This window comes from Astyanax mexicanus, chromosome 4, assembly GCF_023375975.1.
Source record: "Astyanax mexicanus isolate ESR-SI-001 chromosome 4, AstMex3_surface, whole genome shotgun sequence".
Classification (NCBI taxonomy): Eukaryota; Metazoa; Chordata; class Actinopteri; order Characiformes; family Acestrorhamphidae; genus Astyanax; species Astyanax mexicanus.
In genome coordinates, this window is record NC_064411.1 from 12,257,892 (window position 1) to 12,283,829 (window position 25,938).

A 25,938-nucleotide genomic window follows, 5' to 3' on the forward strand; every position below is an offset into this window, starting at 1 on the left:
AAAAAACTAATTCTGTGGGGATATAAAAATTTGACAATATAATCAGAGGTTACACTAGCTGTTGCATTTAAATAAAAGAGGTAGAATTACAGTATATTAGAAAAAAAAACGTGTTTGAAAGTTGTCTGTTTTGCCATTGAAACCTATGGGGACGGGTGGGTTTACACAGCTTTCTGAAACCAAAGAGCAGGGGGCACCCAACCTGTGGTAGCTTCACTTTTGAGAGATGATGCTCTGTCCAGCTATACACAGTCTATGCTGTGGGCTGACTGGTTGAAAAGTCAAAGTGTTTTTTATTGTCATTTCAGCTATATAAAGAGTACACAGTGAAACGAAACAACGTTCCTCCAGGGACCATGGTGCACATACACAGTGTAGACAGAACAATAGTGCCACAGTACAAAAGTGCAGACAGACAATACAACACCATACAGACAAAGAATAATAAATAACAAGACAGTGTGCAAATTATGCAGTGTGCAAAAAAGACCAGGGGCCTCATTTATAAAGAGTGCGTACGCATAAAAAGAGGGCAGAAATGTGCGTAAGCAACATCTCACGCAAGAATTGTGATTTATAAAGAAATACTTGGTGTGAAAACGAGCGTACATTTAAGCAAGGTTTAAGGCATGCGTATGCCTTCAAAAGTGTGCGGAGAGAGCGGGAATTAGTGGCATCATGTGGTAAAGTAGGGAATTGTTAGTAAATGCGCAAGCTTTTCTTCCTTCCGCATATTAGTTACCACATAAATCAAAATTAACAAAGGAAGATTAAGCATTACTTTACTTAATTTTTTACTTTATTACATTTTTTTCTGCATGTATAGTTAAAATTATTTCTGTATCTTATTCTGTATTATATGTATATGTAGTGTTAATTTTCCACTAACTTGTATGTTTTTCACTTTGTAGTTTATATCAGTTTTATTTGTATTATCTGTTTTATCTCACAGTTGTAAAATCTAAAGGTGCTATTTATATATATATATATATATATATATATATATATATATATATATATATATATATATATATATGTAAATATTATTATTATTATTGCAACAAATTATACTCTATAATAAAGAGAGAGGAAAGTGTTACGGGCTGGTAATAGTTGCAGATAATTACGATCATAAACAGCTGTACCTAATTGCATAAAATAACAGCTCTATCAATAGGCAGAAAATAGTGAGGCACTGTCTGTTATAATGGCGTTTTTGGCATTACTTGAGTAATTAATTAAGTAATTTCGCATTACTTGATTACAGTTGCAGTTAATTTTTTTCTGTGCAAAGCAGTTTGCTTCTTTGCGTCGACTTTTAAATCTGACCACTTTTTCTTTACCTCTGCAATAGTTCGGCTTGTGGAGCTCATATTGTTTACTGCTGCAGCCACATGCTGCCACTCAACAAACTTGCGTTTGTTGGTAATGTCACTACTAAGGCCACCAAACAACACATCCTTCCTTGCCTCAACCTCTGAAACAAGGACTTCCACTTCACAATCTCAAAAATTTCGCTTCTTTGCTTTGTTCCTCCATCATCCCGATCAGAATGAATGGGGAATCACTCATTTAAATATTCATTGGGTGATTTGCATGGACCTTTTATGGGTAAATCTGGGCGGTACGGAGGCGGAGCGCGAGGCTTGGTCAGCTGCGCACATTTATAAGCAGATTGTGATTTATAAAGAGGAAACTGCGTTCAGGTGTGCGTACGCACACTTTTTTAAATCTGATTTTTTTTGGACGTACGCCATTTCCTGTTTTTGTGCGTACGCACACTCTCACTCCAGAACCTACGCAGAGTTTTATAAATGAGGCCCCAGGTGAGGTAGTAATTACCTCCATTACACAGTGTGCAAGAGTCCAGTGAGGTAGTAGGGTTTTTAGTGCTTTCCATTTTCTGGGGTAAGTGAGGTGTGTGTGCATGTACAGAAAAAACATCAGTTCAGTCTCTGCAGTTAAGGAGTCTGATGGCTTGGGGGTAGAAGATGTTGCAGAATCTGGTCGTGCTGGAACGGATGCTGCGGTACCTTCTTCCTGAAGGCAGGAGGGAGAACAGTTCGTGTGAGGGATGAGTGGGGTCATTCACAATGCTGGTTGCTTTGCGGATGCTGCGGGTGGTGTAAATGTCCGTGATGGAGGGGAGAGAGACGCCGATGATCCTCTCAGCTGTCCTCACAATACGTCTTGCGGTTGATGAGCTGATGCTGGAGTTACAGCTAGAGCGTGTTTTAAAGGTTTATAACTGGAGTTGAGATGCATTAATAAGCCTATGATACTTTAACATTTGATTTTGTTTTGTGTTAAGAACATTTGTATTTTGTTCTGTACAAAAAATATTTAAAAACTCTAATTTTGCTCCATATGCAGGGTTCTTACGGGTGCTTGAAATCCTGGAAAATGCTTGAATTTTAACGTTTTCTTTTTCAGACCTGGAAAGTGCTGGAATTTTAGAGAAAGTGCTTGAAAATGCCTGACATTCTAAGTACATTTACTTTAAAATAAATAATGATCTGACCTAAATATGTTCACTTAAACTTTGCATCAGTCAGCACCGGGGAAGGAGCCGATGCCCAGTTCTAGGACCCTATGTTTCACGATACTGCCACCTTGTGAACTTACTACTCCTTAATATGATATCACCACTTCAGCTAACTACTTACACATTTAAAAGTTTATTTCCCCCAAATATTAACAATTCAGCTAACTACTTACACATTTTATTGTTTATTTCATCCAAATATTACTTTGTCTCAGAGTTTGTCTTAGAATTCCCAACCACATATCAGAGACAAGAAAGACTTGGGGCTATAATATAATATGTATTTGATATCTGAAATGGATTCAAACTACTTTTCGAAAGATTGAAATCTTTTTGGAACTTCAAAATACTCTAGTGTCTATTAGAGCTGAGCGATATTGTAAAAAAAAAAAAAATCTCAGTATTCTTCAAATATATGAGCAATTCTCAATTATGATTAATTTAAGTTGTTCTGACTCTGTTAAAAAGCTTTACCTTTTTTTTTTTACATTGTCAGTAAAAATGATAGAAAGTTTTTTGCCTAGTGATCTTTTGTGTCATAATTTCATTTATTGACCCAATCAAGTTGGTTAGCAAGCAAAGTCTATAATCCATAATTCCTTCTATTTACTTTCTTACACACTAAGAAAAGTAATTACAAAGGGTACAAAGCTTGTCGCTGGGGCTGTAGCTCATATTGAGGTACAAAAAAGTACCTTTCAGTGAAAGTCCTTTTTTGTACCCATGGTTTTGGTGCCAGTAAAGATTATAAAGATTATAAACATTATCATCAACTAAATATGGCTCAAAAACTTGATGATCCAAAATTGTCTGGCTTTCAAATAAAAAATTCGCAATTTAAGTATATATTGTTTATTAGTGCAGTGATACAGAATACTGAATGTACCCTTTGGCTGCAGGTTAAATGGTACAAATTTGTACTTATTGCTGTTAGAAATTACTTTGTACTTCAGAGGGAACAAATCTGACCCTGTCAAGACATAATATTGTACCTTTGAGGGTACAATTATGAAGAGTGTACCCTTGAGTACTCATATCGTACCTCTGTTTTTTAGAGTGTAGAAGTATTTCTTTTCTCAGTAGCATAGTCACTGTGAAGTGTCCAGAATAGTTTTGTGGTATATTGATTATTGCTGAATCACAGTTTTGATGTATCGCCGTTATTATTAATTTAACACAGCTGAAGGTTGTTGGAAAAACTTGAAAATGGGCATGAAAAGTGCTTGAATTTTACCTTGTAAAAGGTGTATGAACCCTGCATATACATCCATTCATTTTAGACTCGCTCGTGAGCACCCTCTAGGGGTATTCTCCTTTATATATTTATTTTACCCATCAAATGCACCGTGTGCGTGTACTGTAACTTCCTCTCAAGTCGAAATCACGAATCAAATGGTTCTTTACGTTACGGGCTTTAATCACACAAAGAGCATGATAACATGCCTTGAGAACTGTTGACATACAGACAAAGAAAAAATAAATAAATAAATGCAAATTATTTCCACGTAAGGACATCAAAGGAACAACGTGACCATACTTTTACATGACTCAGCAGAATTTGTCACGTTACATCTTTACAGTCTTACAAACATAACAGTAACAAGAACACAGATGTACCTCATTGGCCGCTTTTCCTTGAGAGAAAATTAGAAATCTTCAGTCCTTCAATGCACTATGCACTTTATCCAGACTCCTTTAATCATTGCTGATCTCAAACAGAGAAGTCAGCGAGGTGTCTGCCTGCTAGCTTGGTCCTGAGTGTCACGTAGCGACTCTCAAAAGTAACACCCCAGCAACCTGCAGCAGCAAACTTTGGTTCCTCCCTTAATGAAGACTTATTCCCCCATATCAAAACAAACAATATACATGAAATATATTAAATTATGCTTTTCTATTAAACTATTGTGACTATAAATGTATATATTTATGAACTCTATATTTTTAACCTAATATTTATTAATCTGTTATTTATTTACTTCGATGGCAATTACATGTACAATGTATCATTATTAACATATTTTAAAGAATTGATAACATTAAAAATAATTTTATGTTTTATATATATTATACATTAATATATTTGCATGTTTTAACGGGTAACAATTATAAAAATACTGGTACCTAGTAAGCAAGCATTAGCTACCTGTTATAAAGCACTTGCAACTTTAGCCAGCAAGCTAACATTCGCTACCGGTTATAAAATGCTTGCAATTTCAGCTAGCTACCTAAAAATAACTATCCATTAAAAAAAAAAAAAAAAAACGCTGGTACCTTAAGCTAGTAAGCTAGCATAAGCTGCCTGTTATAAAACGCTTGCTACTTTAGCTAGCTAGCTTACATTAGCTACCTATTAACAAAACGTAGGTACCTTTACCTAGTTAGCTAACGTTAGCTACTACTTTAGAATTAGCCATTTGCAACTTTAGCTAACATTAGCTACCTGGTTGTTAGCTAAGTAACTGGTTCTGAATAAAAATTTAACGTTATTTTATTCTAGAATATTTTGGTAGCCTCACAAAGCTGAAGTTAGGTTCTTGTTTGAATTGTTTGTAATGTCTGTATTAAGCGAGTGTTGTTGAGAAATACAATATTCTGATCCAGAACACATAATTCTTTCAATATGTACTTTTCTTCTTTTTTTTTTTTTACTGGAGGGGCTTCTGCAGTTAAGACAGAGCTGAATAATTAAATAAAAATATTTCTCCTTAAATAATAATAATAATAATAATAATAATAATAGGATTAGCTGATACACTGCTGTGTAAATAAATAAAAATATCAGAGAAGAGAGAAATAAAGCTCATAAACTCTTAACTATGACCAAAATCAGTGAATTCTCTACAAAAACACTTTTTAATCTGTCTTATACTCGAATTAATAGCAGTATTTTTAACTTAAAACATGTTTTTAACCACTATTTATTCATAAAACACAGAGCTCAGCACCTACCCGCAGCACAGGAACACACAGACCGCTGCTGAGGTACGGTGGCTCAGAAAGACCAAACGTAGCGTAACTGCAGTTCACCACTAAACAGCAGGGGCCGCCAAAACTTCATTTAACAGCATTAAAGTGCCTCATTTTATAAAGTTCATCTAAAACAAATGTATTTTATTTCTGTCACACTTACAACAGCAATAAACACTGTAAAAAAGTTGAGTAATGCCTCATTTAAATTAAATTAAATTAAAAGACAAGATTAGGCATTATTAACCATTAAAATACATTAAACAAATGGCTCAGATCATCATTAATTAACAAGATCTACTGCATTTGAAACATTAGTAATTTAGTAATATGTAATAATGTCTAAAGTACGGTCAATTAAATAATGGATTGTTGGTATTGTTTTTGTAGTGACCTTTTAAACAAAACAAACTAAAATGACCTAAGCCACCACAAGAGCTGGCGATAGCGGTTTGACTCGCTGTATCGGGTATTATAACAAAGTCCATACCTTTAAAACGTTGGATATACCAATCCATTTATTGGTCTGACATCAGCAGTACATATTCCAGCAGTAGTTCCAGCGTTCATGGTCTTTAAATGTCCCGCTTTACACACACCAATAGCGTTCACCGTGCGGTCAAAATACTGTTGACTTCCTCGCCAACTCTCCCTGCCCACTCTACCATACATTCACCTATAAACCTTGGCAGCGCCCCCAAGTGGAAAATGGCAATATAAACCAACATTTTAAAGAAACATATATAGCTCCAACAGTTTTTTTGAAATTCACTTATTCTGATGTATTTTCCTTCATAATACTGAATATTTTGGAGTTATTTTGGGTTAATGAAAGTGTGTAAAGTGTGTCCTGAATTTAAAATATATTAATATAGTTACAGCAGAACTGTATTACTGTGGTACACTAATTGTTTTAACTGGAATTTCTTAATAAAACTAAGCTTAATAAAACAGCGTGGATAAAGATACTGCAATTTGCTAACATTTTTTTATTTATATATTTTCAAACTATGTTTATCATCACAGTAAAATTGTGAGTTTTCTGTTAAATCAGTAAGTTAATCAACATTACTTATAAAAACACTAGTGGCAGAGTGGAATTCCACTTTACAGAGTCTTACCTGACCCATGCCTCACTACAATCATTTCCAAAACCAATTCTTTCTTTTTAAATGTAATATTTTATAGGCGGACTTTTATTTTGATGGGAAAGTCACATGTCTTTCTGCCAGCTGTTCATGGAGTTGCTGCTGAACATCTAAGAATAATTGGATTTCTAAAAACTTTAAACAAGACATTCTCATATTACTAAATTACCAATGTTTAAAAATGTAGTAGATTCTGTTAGTTAATTATGATCTGAGCCATTAATTTAAGGAATTTTAATGGTAAATAATATATAACCTTTTTAACACTGTGTATGTAATGAATTCTAAAGAGCTTTCCCTTAATTGATCAATAAAAACATTTTGACCACCCAAAGATAAGCACTTACTCCTTGTATTAAATAATCAATGCTTCACTTTGTGATGGTCACCATGAATATTCAAACAATTTTGTACTGACAAAATTTACCATGCATGTTAACACTGTTCAAAAATTTACACCAGATTGATACAACAATTTTAACACTGTTTATGTAATAAATGCTAAAGTTGTACCAGATGGACTTGGTCCTCACTGTTGATGGTAAACTTCAAGTGATGCCCCAACCTGTTGGCACTTACATTTCAATTTAGGTAAGATGGCTACAGTTAGAGTGACACTCAGAGATAGAAGAGATAGAAATGTGCACCAGTTTATCAGAAAAATGTATTTCATTGTATTGAGTCACTTCAAACTACCTTATAGCACTTACTAATTACTATGTAAAGGTCAGTGCTGTTTATACATTTATTCCAGTAGATACTTTTTTTAATCTAAATTTCATTTAAAATATTATGGTTACATTTTATTTACATTTACCTTCTTGATGTCCTGCAGGTTCTTGAAAAGGAGATCGTACTGCAGCAGATCTTGTTTGTTGTTCACCTTTTCTAAAGTTTTACTATTTATGTATTCTGAAAACTTTCCATAAATTGAGGTCATTCACACCTACTCCCTGTAAAATCACTCTCTGACATCACAATGGACCATCCTGATTTCTGTATAGAACGGTACTTCACACTTGTAAACCATCAACAGTGAGGACCAAGTCAAGCACATTAAGAATCATTTGTTAACATATGGGTTCTTGGTGTAAAGCACTCTTACTTATTGAAAGAATCGTAAAGCTTTTATAGTTCTAATAGATCTCTGTATTGAATAAAGTGTTGAAAAGAAATGTCACAATTTCTACTTTAACAATAGTTTTGAACTTTGAGTAAAATTTGGTAAGTGCTGTTTGTTGGGGTAGTTTTAATCCTCCTGTTACCTTCAAATTTACTAACACCTTTTATGTTTGGGGTCAATTTCACCCCAGCTATTTCAAATTACAAAAAAAATATTATATATTAAGAACATTTTTACCCAAGTTTATGTCACATGCTATATTTGTTTGTTAGCTACTTGAATAGTCATTAAAAAAAACATTTGTAATGAAAAATATTTAATGTTCTCTTGAATAGTAACAAGTATTATGTTTGGGGCCAATTTGACCACAGGAAAAAAACAAATGAGCAGAAATTCATGCTCAGTCACATGGGAGTCTGGATTGTAAAGAAGAAGATCCTACTTGTTCCATTCATCCCATATTGCTGAGTTTATTAAGCTCTCATCAGTCCTGCCTTGTTTCTGTGCTATTGAAGCGTAGGACACGGAGGAGACATGGACTGTGTTTAGAGACGTGCTGGATCTGTCTGCAGCCCAAACACCTGTTCTTTCTTCACCTTTTCACTTGTACTCTCCAAACTGAACAACACAATGTAGACTTACATGTGGGATTAAATCCAAGTCTTTCTAACTATCCCTCTATACACACACCTCCCTATAAACGTATCATCTAAAGTAGTTTATCCTTTTAGATTGATGGTGTTCTGAAGAACTCAAAATGCTGATTGTATGTTTGGACGTGGCTGACAGCGTATCTGCTGAGACCTGGAACTATTCTGATTACATTAGCAGCACTAAGTTTATCATTTTTACTTTTGGAAGGTAGTCTGTTTTCTATTGGTTGAGAGACAAGAAGAGGATCTACAGTAAAGGGCTCATTCTCATCAGATGAGGATTCATTATAATCAGGATCCTCTCTAAAGTCCTCCTTTTTCTCAGACACTTTCTCCTCTATGTCTCTGTCATGGTGAAAGAGATGTGAGAAATCCTCACTCATTTTCAGTAGAGAGAGAGAGAGAGAGAGAGAGAGAGAGCATAAAGAGAGAGAGACAGAACACATAGAGAACTGGTTTAGAAGCTGCTGTGAAACCTTTTATATCTCTACATAACCACTATGTTGTGTGAACAAGATGTTTTCAGGAACAATATATTCCTCCACAGAATGAGAAATATCAAGTTCTCATGAGAATTATGTTTTCCCCGCCCCCCTGTCGTGTGAATTGTTAGTGGTTCTTGCACTAATACAGTTATAATTATGTTATTTTAGGGATCTATTTTTTTTTTTTGAAGATTATAAAATAAGACGTCATATTGACCTTCACATCATTCAACACAAATGTGGGTCAAATTCTGATATTTTTTATGTTTTATAAAGCTAAAATAGCGTGGGGTCAAATTTATCCCAAACAACACTAATGTATACAAAATGTGTAAAAGACACAAAAAAAACATCCCATTAATTTTATGTTTACCCAGTTGTCTCTATTAAAAGAGGAAAAGTCACCAAATATGAAGTAAATAAAATGAGATTAACTAACTTATTTAAATGCGTTAAACATTGAAATATTTCTACACAGAACCTGATATAATCTGGCTCAAATAGTCTCAAGATCAGTAACTTCTTCCTTTAACTTGTACAAAAAAAATCTGTCTAAATTGGCTACTATTTTGTAGCAGAATGAGAATGCTTACTGGACTCATTTAGGAAAAGTAAAAAAAAACACCATCCTATAAACAAATAAACTCATAAACAAATATTTTTATTGTATATTTAATTAGTTTAAACTGAAATTTAAATATGAATTTTCAAATGCTTTTACAAGTGTGAAGTACCCTTCTATACAGAAATCAGAATGGTCCATTGTGATGTCAGAGAGTGATTTTACAGGGAGGAGCTGTGAATGACCTCAATTTATGGAAAGCTTTCAGAATACATAAATAGTAAGACTTTAGACAAGGTGAGCAACAAACAAGATCTGCTGCAGTACGCTCTCCTTTTCAAGAACCTGCAGGACATCAAGAAGGTAAATGCAAAGAAAATGTAACCATAATATTTTAAATGAAATTTAGATAAAAAATAATTCTACCTGAATCAATGTCACAACGGCACTGACCTTTCCATAGTAATTAGTAAGTGCTGTTTGTTGGAGTTGTACAGGAGCAATCAGAGAATCTCTATAGTGGAAAAAACTCACTTCAGAATCTGCTCTGAATCTCAGGCCACTTGACAGAGTTTGGAATGTATAAAAACCTATAAACATTTTTTATTCTAAAAAGTATCAAACATTTTAAAAATATTATTTTTAGCAAAGTAATAATTTATAAATGTTTGATACTTTATAGAGTAAATTTTTTACTTATTTCCTCAAATCAGAACAACTATAACTGTTTCTTCACAGCAGAGATAATTATTAAAACTGCTTTTAAACTGCAGTTTTAATCATTCAAATGAGCTCTGTGTGTAACTCCAGCATCAGTAGCAGTAAAGTAAATCTACTGAATAAAAAAACATTAGTTGTAGAAAATAGAAATATAGGGGTAAGTTTTCTTTCCTATTTTAGTGAAATACTTTGTTCTACTTTGTAAAATTAAAGGAAAACTCCAGAGAAGTAGTTATACAGTGTTTTAAATGAGAGTTTTAGCTGTTTAGCTCCATTCAGCTCCATGCATTGAGGACTCCCTCGCGGGCTCCCTCTAGCGGTGGTGGGGTATAATGTGATATAGCGGGAGAGGGGGCGGGGCTCTACATAACCCGGATGAGGCTGAGCTTCCGGGGTCTGTAGCTGGAGAGGAGGAAGAGCAGGATCAGCTGAACTACAGAAGGTATGGAGAAATTTCTCTCTCTCTCTCTCTGCAGCGTTTATTGCTGTTGTAAGTGAATCAGAAAGGAAAATACCTTTGTTTTAGATTAACTTTATAAAATGAGGCACTTTAATGCTGTTAAATGAAGTTTTGGCTGTGTGTTTCTGTGCTGCGGGTAGGTGCTGAGCTCCGTGTTTTGTGAATAAATAGTGGTTAAAACATGTTTTAAGTTAAATACTGCAATTAATTCGAGTATAAGACTGATTTAGGCAATAGTTAAGAGTTTATGAGCTTATTTCTCTCTTCTCTGTTAGAAGTTAAGTGAGACTAACACGAGACTCAGTTTTCCCTCCACTGTCTGTAGCTGTGCCAGCAGTATATCAGCTAATCCTGTTATAATTATTATTTATTATTATTATTTAACGAGAAATATTTTATTTATTTTTTCAGCTCTGTCTTAACTGCAGAAGCCACTCCAGTAAAAAAGCAAATAAGAAAAGTACATGTTGTTTTCCAGTTATCACATATATTGAAGGATGCACAGTTAATTGATGTACACATACTGGAAGTGTTCTCTGTATTATACGTTTTTTGGTAAACATATATAGATATGTCAAACAATATGAAGTAGTGATGGGACGATACACTTTTTTCAGCTCTGATCCGATACCGATATAAAACTGATATAAAATTGCAGATACCGATACTTTTAGTTTATTAATAGTACTATGATTAAGGTAACATAATGAGGCTGAAACAGACCACACAGCCCTTTGAAGAGAATACACAAGTGCATTTAATGTAAATGCATTCCAAAGTCAATTATTTGAGACACTTTTTATGTAAATACACAATAGTTTCCTCTCAAATTAAATGTTTTAATTTTTATTAAATATAAAAAAATAGTTAAATATTAAAAACGTTAAATATTAAATGTATGGCTTTTTTTGCAATGGTTGAGAGACTTTTATTTTGACAGGTAGCAAAGAGGATTAGCTGCAATAGCTAACGGCTAACCGGCGGTGCTAACTGTATTTCCGAGCTGAATTAATCACTGTTTTTAATAACTGATTGATTTCTTACTGCTGGTTAGGGTTGGTAGGATATGTGGTTTGATATTAGATGTGGATTATGGCTGTAGTTCACTCAATATAGTTATTTATTACATTCACAATGCCGGAATGCATTTGCCAGCTAGGCTAACAGACTGCAGATCTTGATAGAGATGGCTAACGGCTAACTGGCGATGCTAACTGTATTTCCGAACTAAATTAATGATTGGTTTTTAATAACAGAGAGGTGTGTTTGTGCTGGTTAGTGTTTGTAGATCCTGTGGTTTTATAGTATATGTGAATTATGACTATAGTTTACTCCAGTCTGTAGTTATAATACCTTTACAACACTGGAATGCAGCTGCTGTTCAGTTCAGTGCTAATGCTAGCTAGGCTAACAGACTGCTGGTGTTAATCTGTTTACCTCTCAGACGCTGACTTTACGGGTACCGTTCTGCTGTACAGCGTTTCCAAAGTTAAAACTCTCTGGATAATCGACTTTTTTTTGTAGATAAACAGCTAAAGTTAATCAGTCAGCCGCAGACTGAAGCTGCTGGTGGTTCAGGGTAAACTGTTAAACTGGAAACCGGATCAGTGATGAGTTTCAGGTTAACGTTACGGCAGGGTTATTGTCCAGCTCAAGCTGTGGACTGGAATATAAATCGGTAAGTGGATCGGCCGCGCCCGCCCGATATCCGATTCGTCGAATTACGTCAATATCGGCCCCCATACCGATATTGTATCGGATCAGTCCCATCTCTAATATTAAGAAATGCTTAATAAAAGTAGCGTAATGAAGAAATTCATTGTTTAATTTACTGGCAGCATCTTTTATATTAGGGGTATAGAGTATATTGATAAACCGCAAAACTGTATTACCCAGCAACACTTGTTTAAGTACAGATAAGAGTGAAACCTCTAAAATCTACTGGTTTTGTTTATTCTCCTAGTATAAATCATGCTGTCAGTGGCTAAAATAAATATATTTTTCTTTATAATTCTACTTGTATTAAAGAACAATGTGTTCTGGATCAGAATATTATCATAAAGTACCAGGGTTAAATTGTATTTATTAAGAACACTCACTTAAAACAAGACATTAAAAACAATTCAAACAAGAACCTGATTTCAGCTTTGTGATGCTACCAAAATATCCTAGAATAAAAGAACATTTAATTTTTATTCAAAACCAGTTACCTAGCTCACAAGCTAATGTTATCAGCGATTTGTCTATCCGGGTAGCTAATGTTAGCTAAAGTTGCAAATGGCCAATGATAAAGTAGTAGCTCGTGTTAGAATATTTTTAGAATTACACTACTGCAACAAAATGAATATTTAATTGTATTATTTCATACGATATGATATGGCACAGATTTGTATCAGACGTTAATGATCCAGAATATCATGATTCTAATAATGCACTCTGAATATCTCCATATATCCAGGATTAAAGTAAAATAAATTATACTGGACAGATATAATCTGTATCTAGTAGATATATAATGAAGGATTGAGAAACAGTGTGAATTTTTCTTTTGCTAAAAACAGTAAAAAAAAAAAAAAAAGTAGTACCCTGACATGATAAGTAGGGGTGAGTGATATGGCACAATATTGTAGGGTATAATATCGTTCACAATGTTTCAAAATGCTGGCGATATTAGTGCGTATGAAACGATATGGCATACCCCTAGGCCATATGCATTTAATTTTAAATATATTATCTTGAAGATTTGCAAACACACATATATATATATATATATATATATATATATATATATATACATATACATATATATATATATATATATATATATATATATATATATATATATATATACAGACAGTGATGTGAAAAAGTGTTTGCCCCCTTCCAGCTTTCCTGTTGTTTTGCATGTTTGTCACACTTAAATGTTTTGACACATTAAACCAATTTAAATATTAGTCAAAGACAACACAGGTAAACAGAAAAAGCTATTTTTAAATGAAGATGTTTATTATTAAGTGGGAAAAAAAATCCAAACCTACATTGCCCTGTGTGAAAAAGTGATTGCCCCCTTGTTAAAACATACCTGTTCTCAATGAAGACATCACTTAAATAGAACCTGCCTGACAAAGTGAAGTCCACCAAAAGATCCTTAAAAGCTTCACATCATGCCGAGATCCAAAGAAATTCAGGAACAATTGAGAAAGAAGGTGATTGAGCTGGAACTGGACCTTCCCAGGAATGACCGGCTGCCCAAAATTACCGCAAGCTATGACTCATCCAAAAGGTCCCAAAAGACCCCACAACAACATCCAAAGAACTGCAGTCCTCACTTGCCTCAGTTAAGGTCAGTGTTCATGCCTCCACCATCAGAAAGAGACCGGGTAAAAACGGCCGACATGGCTGAGTTTCTAGACAAAAAACAGTGCTAAGCAAAAAGAACATTAAAGCTTGTCTAAATTTTTCCAAAACACATCTTGATGATCCCCAAAACTTTTGGGGAAAATATTCTGTGAACTGGTTTTGCGGCATCAGGGCCTGGAAGATCTGCTATGATAAATGGAACTATGAATTCTGCTGTCTACCAAAAGAATCTGAAGGAGTGAATCCGATTGAGATGGTGTGGCGTGACCTTAAAAAGGCTGTTTATGCTCAAAAACCCTTCAATGTGGCTGAATTACAACAATTCTGCAAAGATGAGTGGACCAAAATTCCTCCACAGTGCTGTAAAAAACTCATTGCAAGCCAATCAGCCTGCTATTCGGTTTAGGGGGTAATCACTTTTTCACACAGGGCCATGTAGGTTTGGATTTTTTTTCTCCCTTAATAATAACCACCTTCGTTTAAAAATAGCGTTTGGTGTTTACCTGTGTTATCTTTGACTAATATTTAAATTGGTTTGATGTTTTTTCACACCACTGTACATGTAAATTCTACCTGACTATAACCATCATATATATCCACAAACAACAAAACCCAGAATACTACTCTATAAAGTAACGTTATGAATATGAAGCTAAACAGACTATCTCAGTAAAACACCAGAGCAACAAAATAAGACTACTTACTTGTCCAACAAGAAGCCGGACAGCTCGGCGTCTGTTTTCAGCTGTTCAGCGTCTCTTAGCTCACACCAACGAGTGAAAGAGATTCCTATATTTATTCTTGTCCGTTCTCTAGGCCGATTAGTCTCTCTTTCTCACTTTCTGGCTTTCACAGACATCTTCCGTCTCTTTCCAGCTTCTAGTCTAACTGACTGTCACAGGCTGTATTTTATTAAGCACACAGTGGGTTTGTTCTGTGTGTTTTGATTCAGAGACAAGTCTTTTTAACCATCAGAAACAATCTCATCACAGTTTACATGGTTAGCTCTGTTACCTTTTTCTTAGAAAAATCACCGTATATCCAGATATGTTTTAACATCAGAGCTGCAACCCACTGCAGGAACTTAAAAATCCTCCCCAGCGAGACAGAGAGGGGTGGGGCTGATTGGCTGTTTCTCCTGAAAGGCGGAACTTTATCCTTGAACTGGCTACGTGATTGGTGTTAAGAGATTTTCCATTTACACACGGCCAGTGGCCTGTCTCATCATTAATAATACAGCTGAGCTGAGCAAATTCATTCTGGGATAAAGCCCCTGAAGGCCAGGCCAGGGACGCCCCTGGTTAGAACTGCAGGGTGGAAAGCAGGTCGCAGTTCTCGAAAGAGGCAAACTTACAGAGCCTGGTTTGAGCTCAGAGGAGCTCCGGCACAGACACGAGAGGACCGCTATTCCTCCTATTACACGTCAGTGCAGCGCTGCAGTGAGTCTGAAGCTGTAATTTTACTTCTTTAAAAACTTTAACAGTCAAGGAAATCCTTCCTAGTGTGCCTTTAAATAAAGATACTCAGGGAAATGGGAATACGAGTATCTTCTCAAGATCAACTTTGAGTCTTTATCCAAAACTAACAAAAGGTAGAAAACACAAGAATACCCCAGAAGAAGGGGAAACAAAAAGCAGCCCCAGGAGAACACCCAAGAAGGCTTTAAAATAAAACCTAAGGATATTCGTCTTTCTTTCTTTCAAACTAAGAAAGTTCTCAGCTTCTAGTGAAACTGGAACAGAATCAATACTGTCTGTCTGAACAGTGGGCAGTCCTTATAAAGGCACTAAGCAGGTGTCTGCCTGATTATTGCAAGTGGCAAAATGTGGCCTCCCTCTAGTGGTTGGAGGACCACCAGGTACAGTACAGAAGCTTTCATAATAATATGAAGATGTTCCAGTATTTTTGTCAATATAATGTAACTGATTTAGGCAGTTCTCTTCAATTAATCGACCTGCTTTTATTTTATTATTCAACTGCATTTTTCTTTGTTTTTTCCAGAAATTTTAATATTCTCCTGAAATTCAACACCAACAAGCAGGGTATTTAACTAAGAGCAATGTTAAACTGCTGAAAGAGGTGAAGCAGAAGCCGTCCTGAAGAATCTCCAGAACACGCAGAAATTATTTGATACATTTAACAGACAAATTAAGCCAAGTCCCGACATGGAGAAACATCAGCACTCTGTCAAGAGTTTTACTAAACAGAGTGATCTCAAAAAACACCAGCGCATTCACACAGGAGAGAAACCGTATCACTGCTCAGACTGTGGGAAGAGTTTTACTGCACAGAGTCATCTCAAATTGCACCAGCGCATTCACACAGGAGAGAAACCGTATCACTGCTCAGACTGTGGAAAGAGTTTTAATCAACAGAGAACTCTCAAAAACCACCAGCGCATTCACACAGGAGAGAAACCATATCACTGCTCAGACTGTGGGAAGAGTTTTAATCAACAGAGTAGTCTCAAAAACCACCAGCGCATTCACACAGGAGAGAAACCGTATTACTGCTCAGACTGTGGGAAGAGTTTTATTACACAGAGTCATCTCAAACTGCATCAGCGCATTCACACAGGAAAGAAACCGCATCACTGCTCAGACTGTGGGAAGAGTTTTGATACACAGAGTCATTTCAAAATACACCAGCGCATTCACACAGGAGAGAAACCGTATCACTGCTCAGAGTGTGGGAGGAGTTTTAATCAACAAAGTCATTTTAAAACACACCAGCGCATTCACACAGGAGAGAAACCATATTACTGCTCAGACTGTGGGAAGAATTTTAATCGACAGAGTAATCTTCAAGGTCACCAGCGCATTCACACAGGAGTGAAACCGCATTACTGCTCAGAGTGTGAGAAGTGTTTTATTACACAGAGTAAACTCAAAGAACACCAGCGCATTCACACAGGAGAGAAACCGTATCACTGCTCAGACTGTGGGAAGAGTTTTACTCAACAGAGTACTCTCAAAAAACACCAGCGCATTCACACAGGAGAGAAACCGTATCTCTGTTCAGACTGTGGGAAGAATTTTAATCGACAGAGTAATCTTCAAAATCACCAGCGCATTCACACAGGAGTGAAACCGTTTCACTGCTCAGAGTGTGAGAAGTGTTTTATTACACAGAGTAAACTCAAAAAACACCAACGAATTCACACAAAACCGTAAAATATTCTTGCTTTCCAGCTTCTCATAGCTCTCCTATTGGCTGTTTGACATTGTTCACGTCATTATTTGCTTGAGCCAAGTCTCAAGAAATACGATTAAAACTTTCAGTCCTAATGACATTTTACTGAACCATTGAGACAACGCAACTCGACTGCAGCTGGACTCCAGCAAGACACTTGTGATTTTATCTTGACTCTGGAAATTTGTCTGCGACAGTGAAATCACTTGAAAATCATTAGGTGTATGGTCGGCATTAGTCTTTGAATTTTTGATGTCATAGTTGTTAAGACTAGAGAAGGATTCTTAGCTTGCAATTAAACGTTTAGGACCAAATCTTCAGTGCCTGTGATTAGAAGGTTTTGAATGCATTTGATCTCTTTTCTAGAATATGTAGATTCAATTACACTACTCAAACAATAAAGGGAACACTTAAAAAACACATCCTAGATCTCAATGAATGAGACAGAAAATATTTATTACGTAGTGGATTGGTTAAAAACAAAAAACATTAAATTGACCAGTGTAAATCAAAATGATGATCCATGGACTGGCAATATACAGACAATTGTGGCTGTTTTGCCACTTAATATTAATGTTGTGAGTGAGGGTGTGTGTGTTCTGTTTGTAGTAATTCTCTTGTAATAGTTTCTCTTGGGTGTTAAAATCGTTTTTGGGGGGGGGGGGGGGGGAGTGTTATGTGTGTGTTAGTGTTTAAACATGTAAAAAATAAAATTGATTTAATCGGTTTTATTCATGTCTTTTTTTTATTTAAACAAATTCAATTAAGCTCAAAATGTTTTCCCTACTAAAAAATTATATGGTTTCTATTTGTTTCTGCTGGTTTTATAGTGTTTTTTCTAAAAGTTTTGTTGGCAAGATGAAAAATAAGTTTAAGCCCTTTTAAACCTTTTTACAGTATTTACAGTATTTCAGAATAAAATTGTGTTGTTTAAGCCCTTTTAAACCCTTTTACAGTATTTCAGAATAAAATTGTTTTTTTTATGTCTTGATAATATACTTGATAATCACAGTAAAAACATTTGTTTGAATTAATCTCAAATCTGTAAATTGAAATGACAAGAATCCTCTGTTTTTTAACTCAACAGTTTTTAAGGCGGTTGAATATTAAGTTATGGGGTAAAAAAGTGTAAAAACACTTGCTGAGTATAAACACAGTCTTTGGTGTAGAAATACAGACCAGCAGTGATGGTATAGTTACTTTGGTAAAGTAGTCAGATTACTGATTACTCCTTTAATTACTGTAATTACTGATTACTCCTTTACTTAGTTAATTTATGGATTACTTGATTTTAAAAGTTACTTTACAAGTTATTAGTTACTTTCAGCAGCTGCAGACATCACCTCCCGCTGTGGCGCCGCCTTAACATAAAAACTATAACCAGTTTTGCCAATACTCCCTTTATTGGAAAATGCATTTTTAACAGCAACAATGTATCTCTAGACCTTTAAAGTTGCACTCTTTTTATAAAAACAAAAGACAATTTCTCTTGAATTAACTTTTTTTTTAATTAAATTTTTTATATATAAAAAATAAAATATGGTCTTTCTTGATTTCACTTAACATAAATACTTGTTTTTATAAAAAAGAAAAATAAAGAAAGTCTTTCTTGACCTTGATAGGGAGCCCGAGAACTGGCGGAAACTAAAGACACGCCGAGCGCGAGAGAGAGACGGGAGGATTGTAAAGGTGACGGGAAAGGGAGCGGTGTGTGTGTGTGTGAGTGTGAGGTGGAGAGAGAGAGAGAGTAACACACAGTGACTTGGATAAGTAACTTTAATCTGATTACTGGATTGGAAATAGTAACGCGTTAGATTACTCGTTACTGAAAAAAAGGGTCAGATTAGAGTAACGCGTTACTAAGTAACGCTTTACTGACATCACTGCAGACCAGTGAAGTAGTTTTACATTATTTACATTTTTGCTGTAATTAGGAAGTAACACATTATGAAACCAAATTAATATTATTTTACCAGAACTGTCAGATAAAAGTACTTATCAAATAAGGAATTATAGTGAAATAGTAATTATTTATATAAAGTAAATAGCTGAAAGTATTTGCTAACCTGTACAAATTATAGAATGCTGGGATCAGGGATTTCCAGGGTCAGGTGTATAAAACCAAGCATCTAGAGATTCAGATAGTGTCTAGAAACAATAGTTAAAGAATGGGTGACTCAGGAGCTCAGAGTGACATGTCTCATAATCCTCTCTTATTATGTTAGGGTACACTGATACCTTGTTTATCAAAGCAGCCGTAAAAAAAGTTAAAAAACATACTGCTGAACAGCAGTTAGTATTAAACCTGCCATTTGAAGGCAGGGTGAGATGTATCATTTTCAGCGAAGGCAATCCCATCATGCTTTGAGATTTACCCTGAGATAAGTGGTTAATAACTTGATTGTGTGAAAAGAGTGCACGAGCACAACGCGCTAGACCTGATGACATATGCTGAGAACGTGTCCAGAAGGAGCTGCTTCAAAAGATCCCTTATGGGTTAAAATGCTGCTGAATGAGAGAGCCGTCTTTGAAGGCAACGACTACCTAGGCAGCTGCCTTCATATTGGAACGCAGATATAAGCTTCAGCAGTGTTGCCAACTCCTCTGTAAGGAAAGTAGCTATTGGCTGTCCTAAAAGTCGCTAGAAGTCGCTAAATGACATCTTCGCCTAATTTGCATAATACATGTATTTGAGGCTGTAAAGGATTAGGATTGTGAGAGAGAAAAAAGTGAGTAAAAATGAAAAACTTCTGTTGCTTTTTAAATAGGACATCACTTTTTTACAGTTACTTAATTTTTATGTGAATTACATAAATTAGTTTTTTGCCATGTTCTTAAATGTTATTATAAGAGCAGCAGTTAGCCAGAACTGTTATTCTACTTTTTTGTTTGTTTGTTTGTTTGTTTGTTTTTTTCCTCAGTTTGTTTGTTTTATTTTATTTTTTACGTTTTATTTTTTTTTTAAACCTATCATAGAAAAATTGTTCAATGGTTCAATAGATATTTAGCTTTTTATAAAGAGGCAGACACTGTGGAGGAGGTGAGTGACAGGCTATGTGGTGAATGAGGTGAGTGAATGACTGAGACTGTGTGAGTTAAATTAAGGGATTTCTGTTCGTGTCACACTGAAGACACATTAATATTTATACTTCTGCTCTGTAAATACAGAGCGGGGTCAGTCAGCGGCGGCTGTGGGCACGCGCTGTTTATTTACAGTGTGTTGGTGGAGCGGTGTGTGTGCTCTGACAGTCAGACTGCACTGTGAGTGGTGTGGGCGGGGCTAACGGCAGCGCCCGCTACAGCGCGAGGACAGTAACTGAAGAGCGCGTGTTCATCTCAGAGTCGCCAAAAGTCTCCAATAACACTACAAAAACTCGCTAAAATTGTCGCTAGTCGCTTTTTTTTTTTTTTTTTTAACAAAAAAGTCGCTAGAGAGTCTGAAAAGTCGCTAAATATAGTGACAAAGTCGCTAAGTTGGCAACACTGAGCTTCAGTTTCACTGTTTAGTTAAGTGTTGGGGCTGCTTTACACTTTTTTATTATTCATTTAAACACTGTTATGTTCACAAGCATTTATTCCCCAATTTTGGCTGGAATGTATTGTGGGGGTGCGGGAGTGTTTCTGAGGGGTTTTATGGGTGCTATGGCCTCTATGGGGCTGTCTAATGGGAGTGGTTATATTAATTAGATGTTCAGGTTAAAGGGATTACTATGATGTAGGTTCATAGCAGTTTTATCCACCTGGCTGGGTTTTAGGGCGTTTTCACACCAGCACTATTTGGTCCGGTTAAATCGAACTCTGGTCCGTTTGTAACTTTAGTGCGGTTGGATTGAGAAGGTGTGAAAACAGTAATCGCACTCGGGTGCGGATCAAAAGAACCGGACCGAGACCAGCTAGAGGACGTGGTCTTGGTCCGGTACCCAGGGGCGTAGCAGCAAATTCTGGGCCCTGTACACTCGCAATGTCAGTGGGCCCCTATCAAGTACATGAAGAATGTGAGCAAAAAAGCGGTATTTATCTAAAATAAAAAGCATTAATAAAGTTTTAAGCTACAATCTCTGGCAAAAATATATGGCAAAAATCATGATCACAATTATTTTTGATTAATATTGAGATCACAGTTATTTAACATGATTATTCATTGGCTTTGGTAACATCATGAATTTATTGAGCGTTGATAATAGCTTTTTAAGCACTGCACTGCAATACAAAGGCTTTTTACCAGACAAAAATAATCAATTGCTTTATTGTTTAATATATTACTAGTGTGTACTCGCACCTACAGAGATATTGGTAGGCTATTTACATGTTGATATATGCAGCAGAAATATTGCTAGGTGGATCATTTATTAAGTCTCAGCACTGTTTCTCTTTCACCTTTGTGAAAGAAAGCCGTCAACAGCTGCCTCCCCTCACTCTGCCTTCTTTCTTTCTTCTTCTGATAACCTGATTTCTGTTTTAGGGGCAGCATGAAGTCTGTAACCCCCCCAGGTCATTTAATCTGGGCTCACTGACGGTACACCTGTAGCCGGGTCGCTGTCGGGCGGACCAAACCATCTTGCGCCTCCAGGAGGGGGCTCCCAGAATGTCCCATATGTTGAGAGGACTGTAACTAAAGTTAATTCTCTCAGTAGATGTTATCAATAATTTTTGATAGATTAATTAATAAATAGTTAATTAGAGGGCCCAATTCAATAATAAAAATACCACTAAAAATAAATGAATAAATCAGGATTTTTATGGGCCCCTCTCCCTACTTGGGCCCTGGGTAGACAGGTCCACTTTTCCCCCCACTACCACGCCCATGCTGGTACCAAACGAACTCTGGAGCGGTGTGCTTGTGGTGAGAACGTGATCCGGTCTCGATTCGACCCAGCTATTAAATATAGTCCATTTATTTGAGCTAAACTGCTGATAAATGGCAGTCTAAACTGATATATTAGCCAGATAACGCTAATTACCACAGCTAAGAACAAACGCTGTGTCCATGCGCGCGCCGTCTGCGTGAGAAGGGTATATCTGCAGCCTGGAGCACCTCCAAAGGGAAGGAACATACCTCCAAACAGGCGAAGCCTACCTCTAAGTAGGATGGTGCTTGGTGTTACGCGGTATGGTGTTTTTCACAACGTTTTGTGCTTGTAAATAACCCCAAAGGTTAATTAATTAATCAATTTCGTTTATTAAATGTTCATTTCTTTTAAAATGCATTTTCTAAGAGTCTAAAAGCATGTTGTGCACATTGCAACCACATTTTATTTATTTAAAACGTTTAAACATTTGCCATGCTGTGAATTTTTTAAATTATAAAATAGGATCCAGGATCTAAATAATAACAGCAGTTGTTTATTCATAGCCAATAATATTATAAATACATCCACGCTACACGTATTTTATTATATTGACAGTTAATAAATATAAATAATCATTAATTGTTTACTAATATATTTATTGACATCCATGAGCCTTTTAATCACAGAGGACCTTTTTGTGGCATTTGGCAAAATAATGGAGCTGTGTTAAGTGAGGTCTCCCTGCCTTACGATGTAGACTTTTATATAATATAATATAATATAATGTGATAGTACATTCTATACAACATCAAATTTGATGTAATATAATAATAGTAATAATAATAATTAGGGAAGACTTTTATTATGACATTCGCCGGAGCCGTGGCGAGCGAGGTCTCTTGCACAAACGCGCTCCCAGGCTGTATTCGGAATAGCATACTACATACTACTCGCGTTCTAAATCTGCCGAAAGCTAGGCTACGTCCGAAATCGCATACTTAAGCAGTACGTACTGTTTTGGGGGTGAGTACGCACTGCTCGCCCGGTAAAGCAGTATGCCCTTTGAGTACGCGAGTGGGTAAGTATGCACCACCTTGGACGCACTACGCTGGCCATTTTACCAACATCACGTGACCCACTACGCCACTCCAACGTCACGTGACGCATTACGCCACTCCACAACCAAAAAAAAAAACCCTTTAGTCACTTGCAGCACCAGATCCATAAAATTCAGCATTTTTTTACGCTTTAACGCCACCTACCTTTTTTTTTTGTGGCATGTTTCCTGATTTAACATCTTTACGGCGTCGTGCGGCTGCTCAGAGAAGAAACATTCTGAGAAATTTATTGAATTTTTACCTCAGAAACAATGTAAGTGCAATAAAGTCTTCAGAAAAAGCCAGCTAGTTAACCTAGATAGGGTTAGTAATATTAGCTAACTACTATTCACACACAGTTATTGTGATTACATAGTAAAAAATGAATTACGTTACATTAGACAGCTAAAACAAATAAAAAAAGAAATTCTAAGAATTTTTTTAACACAGAAAAATGCAGTAAAGTCTACAGAAAACAACAGCTAGTTAATCTAGATAGTATTATTACCTATTTACACACACAATTATTGTGATTACACAGTAAAAAACTAAATTACAGTACATTCAATTACACAGCTTGAACAATAAAAATTACATTTTAATAACAGTTAAATGATCAGAAATATAAAAAGAACAGTAGCTTAAGTGAGGATGTGTAAAGCAATAAATTTTTCTTACAAAACGAAAAACAATAAAAATGACATTTTATTAAAACATATTAACAGAACAATAAATATTAAGTAAAGTAAACATAAGTTAACTAAACTATTTACATTTATTTACAGCATGGGAGCCTGACTTCATATTGTCAGCTGAACACAGCTGTGCCCATTTTGCAGCTGTATTTTGGTGGCGCAGACCTCAGGGCGGACCTCAGACTCTCCCGGGAGACCATCACCTCCCTCACTGCTGAATTAAGGCAGGAGACTGACCATGGGTGGAGCCGAGACATTGAGCTACCTCAACAGGAAGCTTTTCCACTCCGTCCAGCTGCAAGCCATCTGTGACCACCAGGGAAAGTTTTTAGACATTTTTGTTGGGTATCCTGGCTCTGTGCACGATGCAAGGATTTTAAAGAACAGCCTCTTGTATAAAGAGGAATTGTACCCACCTGCGGGAAGATGCATCCTTGGGGATGGGGGTTATGCGTGCATCAGCACGGCCATCAAGCTTCTGACCCCGTATCGAGAGCCTGTACAGAACCCTGTACAGGCTTGCTTTAACCGCAAGCTCTCTCGGGCCCATTGCGTCATAGCATTTGGGATGCTGAAGACATGCTGGCGCTCCATTTTCTTCAAGGCCCTTGAGGTCGTGGCATGTTTCGCAGTGCTCCACAACCTGTGCATTGCTCATGGTGACATCATTGAGCCAGATGTTCCAGAGGAGGAGGATGCTCATGCCCCAGAGCCTGCACAAACAGAGGAAAGATCAGGGAACGAGGCACGGGAGAACCTGGCTGCAGCTGTCTCTGCACCCCAGATGGCCGTACCAGCTCTTCTTGAGCATGATTATCTTTAGTTCTGTACATAGTCTTTGACAATTTTCATGTTTTTTTTTTACATTTACAGTTCTATAGTTTTACCTGTTACATGTTCATATTTCTGATATTTTAAATAGTTTAATTTTGCTAGAGTAGGTAATTTTTTTCATAATCTATTATAAATTGTTCAAATAAATAGTTCTTATTAGATTAAACAGATCCTAATAGATCCTAGTAATTTCTTGTTTCTTAGTTGTTCTACCCTTCTCCACTTTTGATTGTGGTTAAATAAAAAAAAATACACTTTCCCCATTTTCTGTTTCTTTTGCTAATCACCACACCAACATCAACACTTTTTCAATTAAGGGTACACTTTGAATTTTAAATTACCAACATGTTTGAACTTGAATAAGAAACCATTCATGTTTACTTATCTTATAGGTATTTTAAATTTAATGTAGTTTTTTTAAGAGCTTAACTATTTGATCTATACACAAGAGCACATCTTTTCACAAATTACTGCACTTGTTTAAACATTAAAACCTGACCTACATATGCATACATACCTGCACTACCAAGAGCATTTAAATGCTGCCCTGTTTCCTCAGAACTTTCCTCCCTTATTCTTTGCAGCAGATTGGAGCCATCTTTGGGGCAGTAAACAACCAAAAGGTACTGAATCAAACTGCTTGATTTAGGTGAACTTGTCATTATTATTATTTTTTTTAAAGAAACTAAGTTTAACTCATAATGGTGTCACAGTTACGGATAGCACACCTGCAGTTACACCGGCCCATTGTGGAAAAGATTGGGCACCCCTGCCTTACAGTAACCATAGACTTAAATTGCTACTTCTAATTTAACTAAGAGTTAAAAGAAAGATATTTCTAAAGATAAAACACCTAAATTCACTTAATAGAGTTGTAAATTCCTAGTCCCTGAAAAGGACTTGCTTGTTTGGAGTAAATACTACATTGTCAATTATAGACTGGGGTGAGTAAACTTTAAATGTCCTTCTTTACAGTTAGAATACTAACATTCTTCTATAATATGTGTAGCGCCCTTGCCTACCTTCCCCATGACTCTTAAAGAAAGCTACTCAAACAAGGGGCTATGGGTTCTTTTAAAACTCTAGACTAATGTTGCTGCTTTATTATACTTTCAAACCTGATCTAAATCTAAATAATTAGCAGTTATGATAGAGTATTGGGATTTTAATGTTGCAGCATAACGTAACCTTAAACCTCAAAATGTAAATAAAAGTACAAATGTATAAACCAATATATAGTTATATTTAATATAAAAGAATAGCAGTATAAAACATTAATAATACCCTCTATTAAACAGTTCACTTTT

The 25,938-nt window shown here is 35.9% G+C and overlaps 2 protein-coding genes, 1 long non-coding RNA gene and 1 pseudogene across 5 annotated transcripts in view; 3 read left to right on the plus strand and 1 right to left on the minus strand.

Moving 5' to 3' along the window:
* Positions 1–25,938, plus strand: part of LOC125801341 (zinc finger protein 239-like) — a 289,352-nt gene that overhangs the window by 209,427 nt on the left and 53,987 nt on the right. The window contains exon 1 of one of the 3 annotated variants that reach the window (XM_049477905.1): positions 10,612–10,645. The exons of the other annotated variants lie outside the window; for them this stretch is intronic. The gene's annotated coding sequence lies outside the window, so the exon portion shown is untranslated. Of the gene's footprint in view, positions 1–10,611; positions 10,646–25,938 lie in introns of those variants that run through there. 3 annotated transcript variants of the gene reach the window in all.
* Positions 1–25,938, plus strand: part of LOC111189946 (uncharacterized) — a 131,133-nt gene that overhangs the window by 41,812 nt on the left and 63,383 nt on the right. The gene's annotated exons all lie outside the window — the stretch shown is intronic.
* LOC125801269 (zinc finger protein 239-like) overlaps positions 1–25,938 on the minus strand; it is a 108,446-nt gene that overhangs the window by 37,686 nt on the left and 44,822 nt on the right. The gene's annotated exons all lie outside the window — the stretch shown is intronic.
* Positions 16,029–17,185, plus strand: LOC125801427 (gastrula zinc finger protein XlCGF7.1-like; annotated as a pseudogene).